At 42.1% G+C, this 16,326-nt stretch overlaps 1 long non-coding RNA gene across 1 annotated transcript; it reads right to left on the bottom strand.

Moving 5' to 3' along the window:
* Window positions 1–2,001: 2,001 nt before the first annotated feature.
* LOC112839899 (uncharacterized) lies at window positions 2,002–4,889 on the bottom strand. Its single transcript, XR_003212326.2, has 3 exons — window positions 4,824–4,889; window positions 2,867–3,025; window positions 2,002–2,285 (listed from the first exon to the last, which is right to left on the bottom strand). It is a non-coding gene; the product is annotated as an uncharacterized lncRNA (long non-coding RNA).
* Between the last annotated feature and the right edge of the window lie 11,437 nt (window positions 4,890–16,326).

Below are 16,326 nucleotides of genomic sequence, written 5' to 3'. Positions count from 1 at the left end.
CAGGGAAGAGCCAGCCCCAAGAGCAAAGATTGCACAATGGTTTGGGGACAGCCGGCTTCTTCTCCTTGCTTCTCTTTTTTCTCTGATAAGCATACGGTTGCCGGCATTGAAATAGAATTAATCTAAAGCTGTAAATGAGGTTTCCACTAGGAAAAGCTGTCTCTTGCAGTGTTCAGAGCAGAGCTGGGAGCAGTGCCAAATGCTCATGAAGCAATTTCATAAGGTTCTGTTCAAAAGGCAGGAATTCCTGTCCTTCTATCACTTTATAACTTCTATCCCTTTATAACAACTGGCATATCGGGGCATTGGGATCATATGGTGAAAGTTAGGCTTCGAAGTGGCTTGGGCAGTATCCATCTGTCTTATTCCACACAGTTACCTTTCTATTACCACCTTAACTTGAGCCAGTCCTAATTGTAAGAAATGCCCATTTCTCCTCCGTGGTTGTGGCTCAGAGAAGATTCATCTCTCATCTTCTGAATCGCAATTCTACTTTAGTCAGTACTATACCATTTTCTAAGTCATGTTTTCTTGTTGTATTTGCAAGCATCGGTATCACCGTGTTATGACCTCTTTGGGGGCAAGGAAGGTGGTCCTTGGGCCACTCATGGCATATTCTGCCACAGATAATTTGGAGGATTCCCGGGGACTGGAGCATGTGTGATGTGCACATGTCGGCGGGAACAGGCTTTAGCGTTCAGATGAAACTCCTGCCCGTCCTTACTCAATCCAGCAGCCAGTGGTCAGGAAGAGTAGCAAGGAAAGAAGTGCAGAGGCTCTTTGATCTCTCTCTGAAACAGGATTCCTTTGTTCTGAACCCAGAAACTCATAAAGAAAGAGGATCAGTTTCCCAGGGAAAGTTTTCTTCTGGTAGCAGTGGCAGAAAAAAGAAAAAAAAAAGTTTTCCATATCCAGTAAAGGGTCTCCTTAGGGAAATAAGTGGATTCCACCCCCCTCAAAAGAGAAGAAGAAGAAGAAAGAAAGGGCCAGGGGAGAAATCAATAGAATTTGCGGTGCGCGACAGAGAACATGTGTTCAAAGTTTGATAAACTCTCCCCAGAGCGGAATCAGTCAGGATAGGTGAGATCAGTCACTATAGGAGATTACTTTGTGGTAACAAACAACCCAAAACCAAGGCTTCAAACAACATTATTTCCTGTCATGCTACAGAGGACCATGTATTGGCTGGGGCTCAGCTCTGCATGATCCTAACTCAAGACTGAGGCTGACAGGGGCGCCTGGGTGGCTCAGTTGCTTAAGTGTCTGCCTTTAACACAGGTCATGGTCCCAGCGCCCTGGAATCGAACCCCACATCAGGCTTCTTGCTCAGCAGGGAGTCTGCTTCTCCCTCTCCCTCTGCCGCTCCCCCTGCTTGTGCTCTTCTCTCTCTGTGTGTGTCAAATAAATAAAATCTAAAAAAAAAAAAAAAAAAAAGACTGAGACGGACAACAGAGTCATTCCCTGGAACTCTGTGGGCAGCTGTGGCAGAGGGAAAAGCAAGGTGTGGAGGGCCAGAGTTTCAGCCCAGAAGTCACACTGTTCTTCTGCTCATGTCTCATTGACTAGAACCACCCACATGATCCCTTCTGACCACAGTGATCCTGGCAGGTGGAGCTGGAAATGTTTGCTGAATGAAACTAATGAACGTTACAAGGGGGAAAACTTCAAAGCACATTTCAAATTTCTAGTTTCATGTTTGATTGATTCAGAATTAGCAACTACAAGAAGAAAAACAAAATGCAGGTAAATAGCATAGTTTCTTCATCAGCCACTTCCCAAAGCAGCCTTGCTCGGTCTTTGAATCGCATGGGAAACCTGGAAATTCATTACTCGTTCATTCATTTTTTTCAACTGATAGTTACTGATTTCTGTACTAAGTCCTGGGTAAGGCACTGTGATATAAAAGTGTATGTGTCTCCTTTCTAAGCCCATGATCCTTCTTGATCTATGATTATCCCATTATCACAACCTGCCCTGTGCCTCCAGAAAAAAGCTTCTGGGTTTCATTTCTGGCTTAGATTATATTAGAATTCATAACAGTACCTCCAGAGACAGGATGATTTGAGATTCTGCACCTTCTCTATTCTAGCTAGTTTCTCTGACCCTAAAGCCTCTTCTGCTCCATGCTACTCTTGGCTTGTTCTTACTTCCTCACAATGTGATACAGCCTCCATATGCTTGAGTCAACTTGCATCTGATTACACTGGATGTTTGAGATTACTCCCTGGAGTAGTTCAGCAACCAGAGCCAGGGTAGATCATTCTTTCCTCTTCATCCTTGATACTCTTTAAAAACAAAACAAAACAAAACAAAACCCTCTGACTTCTTCCCCAATCAGTGTGAACATGGGTCCTGGATCCTGACTTATCTGATATGTCAAGAATTCATAAATCATCATTATAACATAATTATACCTCCATAATATATTTTCAGGCTAGAAATAGAATGCTAACAAAAATATTTAAGTGTTAAACTTCAAATCAGGTGATTAATATTTATTGAAGGAATACCTAGTGTGTTCTTTGATCAGAAGTGTTTCTGTAGAAAAAGCAGAATGATTTCAGTCCTAGATATCAGAAGTATATCTTGACAAGTCAACTCACTTTGAAATGTAAATCTAATTCATTCACTAATTGTCTTTAGGGAGTATAACTGAGACACCATTTGCTAAGTGAACTTGATAGAGACTGCAAGTTGCCTAATGTAAATCCATTTTCCCTGTTCACCTTAAGAACAGACTCTATCTATGAGATGGCATGAATGGACCTGGATAAAGGACTACATTTTCCAATTGCTTACAATGAAATGTAGTCATGTGACTAAGTTCTGACCAATGAGGTTATAGCCAAGACTGTCATTGACCTACCTGCATTCACCTGAACTCTGAAGTGAGCTCCAACAGCCAAGGATTTGCCTCTCTGGGTCTGGAACATCTTTTCCCATCACTGTGGAGAGCCACTGCCTGCGTATGGCATACCAGAAATGCAAACTGATGCAGTTAAGGACAGTTCTCAACCAATGCTTCCTAAAATCGGCATACAAACATTTCAGCTTCCTCACCCTTTGGGTGGGAAAAATTTAAAGTCATGTATTTTATACAATTGCCCAGAAATGATTTGCCAATTATGCTCCCGTTGTCCACTTTGATGGCTGGTGTAACAATAAATTATCTTTTATTTTTTTTAAAGATTTTATTTATTTATTTGAGACAGAATGAGAGATAGAGCGCACGAGAGGGAAGAGGGTCAGAGGGAGAAGCAGACTCCCTGCTGAGCAGGGAGCTCAAGTGGGACTCGATCCCGGGACTCCAGGATCATGACCTGAGCCGAAGGCAGTTGCTTAACCAACTGAGCCACCCAGGCGCCCAATAAATTATCTTTTAACTACCTCTTGCTCCCTATATCATTTTTTGTTTCTCTCCTGGTCCTCCCTACACTTCCAAAGAAACTGCTAGTAGTTTCTTTGCTTGAAGATCCCTTGTTTTCAGGGCCTACTCTGGGGCCATTTCGGCTAAAACTGAAATGTAAGCAGAATGTCAGCAGATCTATATAGCCATCTTGGGCCATGAGAGGGAGGGCCCCACCTATGTAAATGAAGAGCTGAGGAGTGGAAGGAACATGGAGCCCTGAGGACCGTGGAACCTCCATACTGGGCCTTGACTTCCCACCTCCAGCACCATTCTACATGAAAGAGAACTACATTTCTATCTTGGCAAATATGATATGTAATAAGAAGTGCCTTAAGTATACCTGCTTCTCTTTAATATTTATTTATTTTGTTCTCCAAACGAATCCAAATTTATATATGATATGTATATGTGTGTGTGTGTGTGTGTGTGTGTGTGTACACATATATACACACATGGGGGGGAACTTCCTTCTTTGAAATGTAATTGGGGGTCATTTATGAGTTTGGAAATAATAGCTAGAGTGTGAAACCATGATTCATCCAGGGTCAGAACTCACCTGGCTGTGATCATTTAGATGCAGGCCTTAAGAACTCTAAAAATCTCAGGACGCCTGGGTGTCTCAGTTAAGTGGCTGACTCTTGATCTGGACTCAGGTCATGATCTCAGGGTCTTGGGGTTGAGCCCCGAGTTGGGCTCCATGCTCAGATGGGAGTCTGCCGGAGGAGTCTCTCTCTCCCCGTGCCTCTGCCTCTCCCTCCGCTCATGCTCCAACCCCCCACCCGTGCCAAATAAATAAATAAATAAATAAACCTTAAAAAAATAAAAACAAAAAGAACTCTAAAAATCTCGAAGGATTTCCACCTCTGGGACAGATCTCAGTCCTACCCAGGTCACCTGGATTCCAACCCTTCCAAGGCCAGTTGCATCTGCTGCTCTTCTAGGTACAGGGAAAGGTCTAGGCCCTGCCTCCCTAGTGGATTCCCTTATTCTGGCCCATCCTTAACTAACCTGTCTAATCTCTACTCATGCTTTAGTTTGAAAATTAGGTAGTATTAGAAAAAAAAAATGCCACAAACCATCCTTTTTCTCCGTGTATTTTCAGTATGTGCCTATTTCTACACTGTTAGCTTGTTAGGATCAGCCCCTTGGGATGGAGTTTGTGTTTTGCATTTGTACTAAAAGCCAGTTGTAGGGGAGTAACTAATGAGAACAATGCTCTGCTGGGGCCTGCGTTGTCTAGAGGGTGTAGAAGGAGAATCAGAACATTCATGGGCACATCTCCTGTGTGGGGGGGGGGGGGGACTGCTGTTCCTCATATGTCACCTTTTCTCAAAGCATAAGGCTTATGCAGCTCCAAAGGACCTTGATCCATGGAAAGTCTGTGAGTCACTGCCCCCTCGGACCAAAGACTCACCAGATTATTTAGTCTGTCTCTTCATCTCAGAGTCCTGGACACAGAAGTAGAACACAGACCTTCACAGAACACGATGGGGGGAAAAGGGAGTCATCTCTGCTCCAGCCCCACCAGGGCCACTGGCCAGATGCTGTGGTTCTTTTTGACATCACAGTTTGCTGGTTCTAGACACAGGGGGACCTCTAATTCCTGAAGAGCACAGTCATTGCCTCCAAGTCAGAAAACACTTGACTTTCTGACCCATTGTGGTTCTGGCACTTTCTGATCCATATCCTCCAAAGAATTCAAACTTACTTTTGAGAACACTCAGTCTATTTACAAAGGAATGGGGGAAGTAGATGGGGAAACAAGTACTTGCCATGCACTTTACATGTGCCAAGTAGTAGCCTACTGACTTGATATAAATTACCTCATGTAATATGTTTAGCAACTCAGTAAAGAAACATGTATTGTTACCTTCACTTTACAGTGAGGATAGCCTATAGCTGTCAAGTGTGAAGGCTGGGATTTAAACCAAGATCTGAATGATCCAATATACACCCACCAGTATCTAGGCTTTGCGCTTGCCAGTATCTTGATCCCCGCATGAATCTGGGGTGCCTGATCTGAACTTGGAGGATGCTGGTGCTTCTGATGAGAAGATGTAGTGCCTCGTGTCTGATGCACAGATCTGCTGGATGACTTCCCAGTCTGTCCTGAGATTGGCAAATACAGAGAAAACTATCGACCAGTACAAGACTTTGATCCCAAGTTGCTGACCAGACAAAGCAGGGTGGGTTGGAGGGGCTAGGCCTGAGCAAAAAACCTTAGTTCTTGAGGAAAGTTCTGTCAACAGTCTCATTTAACTTTTAGGCTACAAGGCTGTGGGAACATCTGCTTCAGCCTTTGGCCCTGGTTCCTGATTCTACCAGCCAGCTGAGTCACCCAATGAGTAGCATAAGTTGTGGGAGATGCCTCTCCACTCCTGTCCTAAGCTGGCTTCAGGGAGACCTTGGTTTATTATGTGCCTGGTTTAGGTTTGCCTTTCCTCCTTAATTACCAGTGACGAATATGACCAGAAGACCATTAAAATGTCTGATTCTGGGCCCGTTATTCTGACAGGCTGATATGTAGTATGCAAACTTGGCCCATGGCAATGTGAGGATTTTAAGGTCAAGTAACTATACTTATGTTATGGAGGAAAAACATTGGACTTAGGGTCAGAGAATAAGGAAATAACTCCTCATTCCACTACTTGGTAGTTCTGTGATCTTTGGCAAGTCACATATGCTTTAGAACACTTATTTCTTGGTAGAAATAAAAAATGATAAGAATATGCCAAATACAGTGTGTATCTGTGGATGACCTTTATAAACTACAGAGAATGATAAAACTCTACAATAATATTTGCAGGACCACTAGGTGTGGGTAACCCAGTTGGTGGCAATCCCAAGAGCCTGGGGTTAGAACGTCTTCTTCACTAATCTAGTGTGGTGAGCCAGGGTTCTGGGACTATAAAAGAGTATGCCAAAGAGGAAGTCGGAAGAGCACATATAAAATAGAGTCATGCCTTGGGAGTGTGAGCTGCCCCTTATTCCATGTGTGCATCCAAGTCTGGGAAACCCAAGGCAGTTGAAAACTAGGGACAAGAAATTGCCACGTGAGTATAGACAGAAACCTGGATAACCCAGAGAAGCAATTGGGGTTTTGTGGTTTTGGTAGAGTACCACATGTATATGCCTGACTCATCTGAAGGGCAAGAGTTGAAACCCATGTGTGGATTATTGATCTTTTATAATGAAAAACTAAACTCTAATCAATATGAAGCCAGAAGGTATAGGTTAATATCCAAGGTTACATGAAGGACAGGGAAAAGATGATCAGTTCGTGGCAAGTTTAAGTATCAGACACAGTCCTGGATGCCATATAGATACAAAAGAGTGTGACAAAAACCTGTTGTTTCAGGAAAGTTAAAATATATTAGGGATATATGACAAGTATACAAATCGTTACCCTGTGAAATGGAGAACAAATGTCAGAGAAAAGATACAAAACATTACAAGGAATAAGTTAAGAAAGTCACTTTGCTGGGTTGGAGACTGATCAAGAAAATGTCCCTAAAGGAAATGGTATCTGAAACAGGCTGGACTTGGCCAGATGGAGCTGAGAATAGAATTCTTGACTCTGAAGCATTGAAAGATAGTTGGAGAACAGGAGACCAACCTTAGAGGGAACTTACACACGCCTTTGATTTTACCTGGTTTCATTTTGTTATGTTAAAGGGACACAAGTTTCTGAAGAATGGAACTCTAGAGGAATATTTCATAAGTGGCCAAAATAGCTTTTGGCATGCAGTGGTGCTGGGTGAGTTTTTCAGGATTTCAGCATAAAAGTCAATGGCTCATACCAGCGTGCCCAGGTGACTCCACCTGACCCAGAGGCTGCACTGGAGTTTATACAGCCACACAAAGATGCTCTTTGTGGATTTCCTTCCCCATCTTTAACTGTTATGCTCCCTTAAGTACCAAAAAGGGCAGGGATGGGGGTAGTTCTAAGCCATTTATTCCAGAGAAAGGAAGCTCTGCCTATGTGCCGAACATTTGACATTGGTATACAAAGGGTTTTGTGGAGCGTGTTGTGGTGGTAAATAACCACAGGGCTCGTTTGTATCCATTACAGCTTTAACCTGATGGGGAGCCCGAGGTGACCTCCCTTTTTGCGTCTCTCTTGCTGCTGAGTGAACAATGTAGACCAGGGAGAAAGGCCCCGATATCTCAGCACCAAGCTCAGCTCTGCAGTACGCTAATTACCATCCCAGAGCCAGTTAAGAAAAACACATATTGTCAAGCTGGGGTTTTGAAAGAGAAAACAATGAATATTTCTTTGCCTCTCTCCTCTTTTTGCCTCAACTAATTGGTCCATTTCTCTGCTACAATCACTGGGAAGATGGGTTTCCCCCCCACTCCCGCCAGTATTTAAAATAAGCTAAAATCTATTTTTTGTGTGTGTCCATTAGAGCCAGCTCCTTGCTAATTGTGCCTATAAATGAGGAGAGAGTTAAAACATCACATTGGGAAAGTTTTCTTGAGTGTTTTTTGTTTCATTTTCCTGACATTTTGTGGGAAACTTTTTTTTTCCCTCCCTGTTTCTTTCCCTTAAGAAATGAAGCAATGTTTAGAACCTTTCATATTTCAAGTAAAAGCTTTTCAAAATGAAAGGAAAAAAAATATTTCAAACCTTGGCATTTAGAGTCCATATGGTCTCTATTCAGAGTGAACAATTACCGCCTATCTGGTAACGGTGCCTGGGAGGCAGACGTGTGTAGCTTCCAAGAAGGCTGATAGATTTTGGGTGGCAGATCTAACATTTAAGGCCTCGAGTGCATAGTTGCCAGAAAAGTGACATATGAGCTGTAGCTAAGAGTCAAAGGTGCTGCTCAGGTGTTCTCTGTCATGAATGCACGTAGAAATCTACAAGGTTCACACAGAGAAGCAGGTAACATGTATATTGCAAGTACGTATCACATGTGCTGGCTTTATCATGATAATCATGTGTTTTGACTTCTTTTTCAAGGAATAGTCAGTGCAACAGGTTGGATTTTTATGTCACCTCACGGTAATGATATTCACCCCGATTTCACACTAACCCATTCACACGAACACGTAAAGTGGAAGTACCAAAAGCTAGCCTAAACAGTACAGCCCCTGGAAACTAAACCCAGCCTAAGCTGGCCTGGGATGCTCCTGCAGTGGCTCCAACAACATTTGATTAACAGGAGGTACTGGCCAATCTCATGGTCAAGAGCACAGCCTTAAGAAAGAGAAATTCAAGGCAATATGATCTTTACTGTAAAACAAGTATGAGAGCTCTCTATGTTCCAGCCATTGCGTGAGGGACAGATGTTAGTGTCATAGTTAATAGCCACTCTAAATTCACTAAGTAAGGTGTAGACATATATAGTTATTTTGCAGTGTGGTAAGCTCTCTGATGTAGGGAAGCACCTTCAGAAGGGAGGCTGGAGGTTAAGCCAGTCTGGGAATTGAGGTAGGATTGTGGTGGAGGTTTGGATAGAACTGAGCTCTGAAGATGAGCAGAAGTGGCCACGAATCGGGAGGGGACTCTGCCCTTTGGGGTCTACCTCTTTTGTTGCCCCAGATTATCCAGTAATGACCATACGCCATCCTTCGTATAACAAGGAATCCGTCGCAAGCATAGACTGAGAGTTTAGTTTTCCCACAGTGATGTGTGGCTCCACAGACTATGCTTCATCTGTGAAAGAGAAACTGAGGACGTGGGTTCTTCTCAGCCATAGGGCAAAGTGTCCAGTTATACCCTTACCAGGGTAAAGCAACCTATGAGCAAAGCCAGCTAATGTGGGATACTCACAGCTCAAGTACCCTTGATTGGTCTATTGTGAACATTTGGCTGCAGTAAGGGAGGTGATGTTCATATGGAAGCCAGCCCCACTTTTTAATGGTTTCCTCTTCCTGAGTGGACAAGGCTCACAATCCTGTTTCAGAAGTTCTTTGTTGAGAGTCTGGGACCCCCTCTTGGCTCTGCTATTCATCCCTGTCCCCTTCTCCTTCCAAATGTCCTCACATTAGTCCCGTCTCCTTTGGATCTGAAGCTTTGTCTAGACTCTGCTACCAAGTGTTTCCAAGGGCTCACACCAGCTTCTGCCCTTAGAAGGTGTCCTCACTTCTCTTTTATTCCATGGCCCACTGATTCAGTAAGGCATCCCTACTCTATCACATGTCCCATTTGGGTCAGTGCCATGGACTCCTGAATTATTTTTCCTTGGCTGTCCAAACAAATTACAGCAAACTGGTAGCTTAAAACAATACCCATCTATTATCTCACAGTCCCATATTTTAGAAGACAAGAACAGTTCTCATTGGGTTAAAAGCGAAGTGCAAATGAGGCTGTGTTCTTTACTGAGGGTCTGGGGACAAATCCACTTCTCTTTTTCTTAAGATTTTATTTATTTGAGAGATAACACAAGTGGGGTGAGGGGCAGAGGGAGAAGCAGATTCCCCACTGAGCAGGAAATCAGACTCGGGGCTCAATCCAAGGACCCTGGGATCATGACCCGAGCCGAAGACACACGCTTAACCGACTGAGCCACCCAGGTGCCCCACAAATCTACTTCTTAACACATTCAGGTCCTTGGCCATATTCAGTTCCATGTGATTATAGGATTAAGTTTGGCATGAGAGGCCAGACATAATTCTCAGTCTTTAGAGACTACCCAGTTCCCTAGTTTATAGCCCTCTTTGTCTTCCAAGCCAGCAGTGGGTGGTCAAATCCTTGTGTTTCCAATCTCTCTGATATCACTGTCTGTCTTTTCTGTCTTGTCCCTTTTCTGTTTGCAGCCAAAAACAGTACTCTGATTTTAAGGGCCCATGTCATTAGATTGAACTCACCTAGATAACCCAGGAAAATGTCCTTATTTTTTTTTAAAGATTTATTTATTTGTGGGGGGAGGGGCAGAGGGAGAGAATTCAAGCAGACTCCCCACTGAATCACACAATGCGGGGCTCTATCTCACAATCCATGAGATCATGATCTGAGCTGAAATCAGGAGCCAGACACTTAACCAACTGAGCCACCCGGGTGCTGCCTTATTTTTTCAAATAATCTCTGCACCCTGGATGGGGCTCAAACTCACAACCCTGAGATCAAGAGTCTCATATACTGTGGACTGAGTTAGGAAGGTGCCTCATGTATTTATTTTAAGGTCAGCAACCTTAATATTATCTGCGGAGATCCCTTTGGCCTTAGAGAGCAATCTATTTACAAGATCAAGGCATTAGAGATGGATACCTTTGAGGCATTATTATATCTAGCACAGACCCCACTTGTGGAAGTCAAGGCCAGCTAGAACACCCTACTCCCCATGTCCTGGGGAACCTTCTAAGAGGGAGAGCCAAAATGTGCATGACTTTTTCCCTGGTAATATTTCAAGTTTGCAACATGCTTTCCCAATTCATAATGAAGTTAAACGAGATACAGTCAAAAAGCAGCTAGCCTAGAGCTTGGCTTAATGTCATCTTTAGAATATATTAATTTCCTTCCCCCATTCTTGCATTTGAATTCCCAGAGAGAGCACTGTGGTGTAACTTTGAAATGATAAAAGGGATCCTCCAAGCTACGCTCACAAATCAGCTTCAAGACTGTCATAGTTTGGAGCAGAAAGAAGTCCAGCCAAGTTAAGCCAAGCATCAAGATTCTATCGATCGTAATTAATTGTTGGGCCAAGAGTACCCCTTTCCAAATTCTGAAAACCTATATATTGGTTTAGAATGGAGAATAAATGGGGTGCATATAGGCAAAGGAGACCCAAGGTAAGTGGCTTCCTGGCAAAGAACATCACTTTGCCTTTATGTTCCCTAGAAGTCAGAGTCATAGGAGGAGTTTCTGCACCCTTTCCCCATTCTCATCCGCAACAATCCATGCAAGTTTGAACGAGCCCTTTCTCTCATTCCTCTTCTTTTCTTTTCTTTTTTCCTGCCCATCTGGACAATTAACTCCAGTCCAACTTTAGCACACACATGCATGCACGCACACACACACAAACAAAAAACATAAAAAAACCCTTTTCTTCTGATCAGTTCTACAACGATCAACTTTTCTATACAAGGTCCTTTTCTGTAAATAATACTATTCATCATTCTTATGCAGATACCAAGTTATTATGGGTACAGGGTCTGTGTCCAGTTTATCTCCCTTCCCCATTAACCAGCCAAGAACTCAGCACACAATATCTGTTCAATGAATTTCAGATGAATGAGAGAGATGGAATACATTACTGGGGAAGTTTCATGCATGCAGGACTATAGCCTCATAAATGTCTTGTAAACTAATAAATGTAAGGGGTAATTATTTCTATTTTATTTCTATTTTAAACAGCCTGGGTGAAACCAACATCAAGCCCATGTGCTACCATTCACTCCCTTTTTCATCTGGCTGACATCATTCTGATACACATCCCTATTAAACCAGATGCAAGACTCAGAGTCATTCTGAGAACAGCCCTCAATGCTGCTCTTCAATCAAACGCAATTGGCAAATGCAATAAAACCTACTTGCCAACTCTTACTAGTTTAACACCTAAGACAACCCCAAGAATGGTGAATATTTATCAAAATAAATGAGTCACAGTTAAGAAGAGCCTAAGAAGACATACCACAAATGTAATGTGATCTTAGAACAGAAATCAAAGCATAGACGTCAGTTAATGATACCATAGCATTATTGGTTTATTAATTATAACGAATATACACTTCTTCCAATGTAAGATACTATTTATAAGAAAAACTGAGTGTTGGTATATGGGAACTAGTTTCTTTGCAATAATACTGTAAGTCTAAAACTGTTCTGAAATTAAAAGTTTATGTAAAAAATTTTAAAGGAATGAGAAGTTTTCTGAAAAAGGAGAATAATGAGTAAGCATGGATCTAGAAGCCTTAAGTCAGTACCATCACCATGGTATAAAAAACTGAATTTTTTTTTTTTTTTACCAATGGCTTTCATTTTGGTAATAGCCTCTGAGTAGTTTCTGACCTTCTTTTCCTGAACTTAAAAACAAAGGATAAAACAAATTAGAAAATTAATTTTTTCAAAAATATTTATTTATTTATTTGAGAGAGAGAGAATGCGATCTCATGACCCATGAGACCATGGCCTGAGCCAAAACCAAAATTTGGACGCTTAACTGCTTAACTGCCTGAGCCCCAGGTGCCCCTGAAAATTGATTTTTAAAAGGAAGTTTATGCGAGATGAGAGAAAGATTTAAGCAGTGGTAATCTGTAAAGAAAGTTGCATGATGAGGGGCACCTGGGTGGCTCAGTTGGTTAAACTGCTGCCTTCAGCTCAGGTCATGATCCCAGGGTCCTGGGATCGAGCCCCACATCAGGCTCCCTGCTCATGCAGGAAGCCTACTTCTCCCTCTGCCTGCTGCTCCCCCTGCTTGTGCTCTCTCCCTCTCTCTCTCCCTCTCTCTCTCTTTCTCTCACTATCTCTCTCTGTGTGCCAAATAAATAAATAAAATCTTTAAAAAAAAAAGAAAGTTGCATGATGAAAAAATCTTTTATGTGGTGTTTCCATTTCTTTATGTTTTGCTCAAAGTTACATTTTTCATTACGTGTGTGCTCACCATTACTCAATACCCATTATGTGCATGCCAGGTGTCCCTGTTATTTAAGAATCTTGTCATTTAATTGAGCACAACTATTCACTTGGCCAAAGCTAACTGCATTTTAGACATACAGAAAGGAATAAATAAGCTCAAACCACTCTGAGACAAAAAAAGTTATGAAAACTATCAAATTCATTTTTTTAAAAATGAGCTAAAAATGAAGAATAAAAGTTATTTAATTTTACAAATAAAGTTCAAAGGTAGACTCTGTATTTACCAAGAATGACATACATGAGAAAAGACACAGAAAGAAGACTTCACCTCATTCATTGGCAACACTACAGATAATGCTCTTTCATTATATGGTCAATCTCTCCATCTGAACGTGGAGGTTCTCTACTCAGCCTTTCCAAAGGCCCGGGGAGATAAATTACACAGATAAATTGCATGGCAGGCATCTTCATAGGGAGGCGCTGTAAAGTTTTGGTCAAGAGCCAAAACTTTGAGAAAAGCCTGTTATGCATTAGTCAGGGTCTTAACCAAAAACGCCAAGGGCTCATGAGGAAAGAGCTTTCCTTCAGCTCTTGACATACAAGAAGCTTGGATGGTTCACAAAAACTTTTGATAAGCATCTGGCCATCTGGGTTCAGGTCCAAGCCATACTTCTGAAGTTCCTAAGCTGCATCCGTCCATGCTTGTTACATAGGAAACAAGCATGGATAAAAGGCACATACCAAATTGTTGTAAGAAAATGTTTTGGCACCTATTGTCCATCATTAATAAATAAGTGGGGAGTTCCATTCTGTGGACAAGTGTAGATGGTTCATTTGTCCAACCATCAAGATCAAGCTAGGAATCTAAAGTGGTCCTTGTTCTTTCTATTTCAGAAAGAAAAAGTAAGTCAAAAATTATAGGCCAAGCACTGGTCCTTGAGCATAGAGGCTTTTGACGACTGGATTTGAAAGTAACTCTCTCTCCTTTACAGTGTGTCTACAAGACAAGTTATGCACAGGATTGAACCTGACTTCCACCTTCTCTCTCACCTATGAGACAGGACCATCTTGTCTCATTAGCGTCATTAAACCATAGCCACAAATCCTTTCCCTGAAGTCCTGAAATTCTCTCTTCACATCCGAGGAGACAACAATTGCAGTGTTTTGCCAGAAGTCATAACACAATATGAAGTAGAGATTTGGGGTTGCCTAGGCAAATACGACAGGGAAAAGCGGTTGGCCTCTAGCCTACCAACACATTAATAAATATCACTACATGGGGGTAAAGACTTCCTCCGGAGCTGATTACTAATTCATCTAAAGGTGACTGCCATTGTCACCCAGAGAGAAAATAAAGTTCTTTATTTTTTCCATTTTCCTTCAGACATGATCCACATTTGACATCTGTGATCTCCTGTGTTTTAAGTTTTATAAGCTCCTTGGTGCTGGCAGAAATGTTAATCCTCTAAAAAGAAAAATTCAGCCTTCTTGTTCTTCCTAGCCACCCTAGTGAATAGTAATAAAACATCTTCTGAAAAAGGCTCCCAAGATATTCCCATGCCCATAAACATCCAAGAACCACCACCTACAATACTACGTAAGTCATTGCATGCAGAAATGTATATGTTATTTGGAAGACATATTGAATCCAAAGCCTCAATTTGACTGGTTTCAGGTACCTAACAATCAGGTGGAGCACCTTTAACTGCAGTTGGGTAGGAGGGTGAGAGCACCGGGAGAACTCCAATGACCATGTGTTACAATGGGAGTGGTGTGAATGGGCTTGAATCTACAGAGCAGCTACTCCGCTGGGAAAGAGTAGCATGGTAGCAGGAGATCAATGAAGGGAAAGGAGGTGTCAAAAGAGGACAATATTCAAAGGCATAATCATCTTTTTTTAAAGATTTTACTTCTTTATTTGACAGAGAGGTAGAGAGAAAGCACAAGTAGCCAGAGAGGCAGGGAGAGGGAGAAGCAGACTCCCCACTGAGCAGGGAGCCTGATGTGGGGCTTGATCCCAGGACTCTGGGATCATGACCTGAGCCGAAGGCAGATGCTTAACCGACTGAGCCACCCAGGCACCCCTCAAAGGCATAATCATCTTATGACATGTAACATTTTATAATATACCTCTTATCCCCTTACACTTGGCACCACTAACCCAACAACATAGCCATGACTACCCCCATTTTACACAGGAGGATAGGAAGAATCAGGCATTCTAAATGATATATCCTTGTCTTCACCCCTCCAGGAAAGCAATTACTAGAGTTTCAGAATGCAGAAGAAAATCCATATTTTTTTCTACAAATCCTGTCTGTTTTCCATAACACCAATGGCCAATTTTCAATGGCCAATTTTCATATATATATATATATATATATATATATATATATATATACACATATATATATGAACTAGCTCTAACCATCTCAATTTGAGGATGCTAGCTCTTTGCATATTTCCATGATAATGATAATAATAATGGTGATCATCACCATTATGGTAACAGCTACCATTTATTGAGTGTTGAAATTGCTAGACCCAGTACAATATGTTTTAAAATACACTATCTAATTTAATTCTCACAACAATCCTGTGTCATAGGTCATTTTATTCATATCTTATAGATGAAGAAACAGATGCTCAAAGAGGCCAAGTGACTTGCCCTGGATTCACAGATGCTGAAAGAGAGCTGCCACTGGAACATAGGTCTTCCTGATTTGAAAGCCTGTATCCATAACCATAATGCCATTTTCCCTTTCCTTAGTTAGTCTCCCTTCTGGGAAATCATGTCAATGACTAGGTTAGATTCAGGGAAATAGATATTTTTTTCCAGTTTCAGCTGTAAAATATGAAATATGTGGTTAATGAGAAAGGAGCAGCATAAGATATAAAGTGAGCATAAATTACAGGCTGGTGGCTGTCTGAAATAATGTTACAAATGAAGATCTGCTCCTACCAATGCATGCATTTTATGAAGCCTAGCAATGTAGAATGGAGACAACCTTCTCATTGGCTGGAGGCTGCTGAGGGAAGAGCAAAGTCATAAATCCCCCTGGAGGCTAGCTGCATCTGCCCCAGGTGAAAGCTCACCATAGGCGGCCATGTTTGTATCCACAGGTTCAGAGCAGGGCCCTTCTTGTTAAGCTGATTGCCTAGGCTAATCAGGCACTGACAGTGGGATTGGGAGAGTGACAGCTATACCTACTGGCTCCGGGCTAGCCCATCATTCTTGATTGCCACGTGCGGTAGATCTGATGAGCAGATGAATGCTGATGAGAACACAAGCCAACATCCATGTCACTTGTTCATTCTGACTCCATCAGAAGAGTGAGTAGGGGCAGCTATGACTGGGCTGTGGCATGGGGTCGGGAGGGGTCAGACACGAGGC

This window comes from Callorhinus ursinus, unplaced genomic scaffold, assembly GCF_003265705.2.
Source record: "Callorhinus ursinus isolate GAN/ISIS: 27379988/994484 unplaced genomic scaffold, GSC_fseal_2.0 scaffold45, whole genome shotgun sequence".
NCBI classification, from domain to species: Eukaryota; Metazoa; Chordata; class Mammalia; order Carnivora; family Otariidae; genus Callorhinus; species Callorhinus ursinus.
The sequence above is the reverse complement of the archived record's forward strand: the minus strand, read 5'-3'. Positions and strand labels throughout refer to the sequence as shown.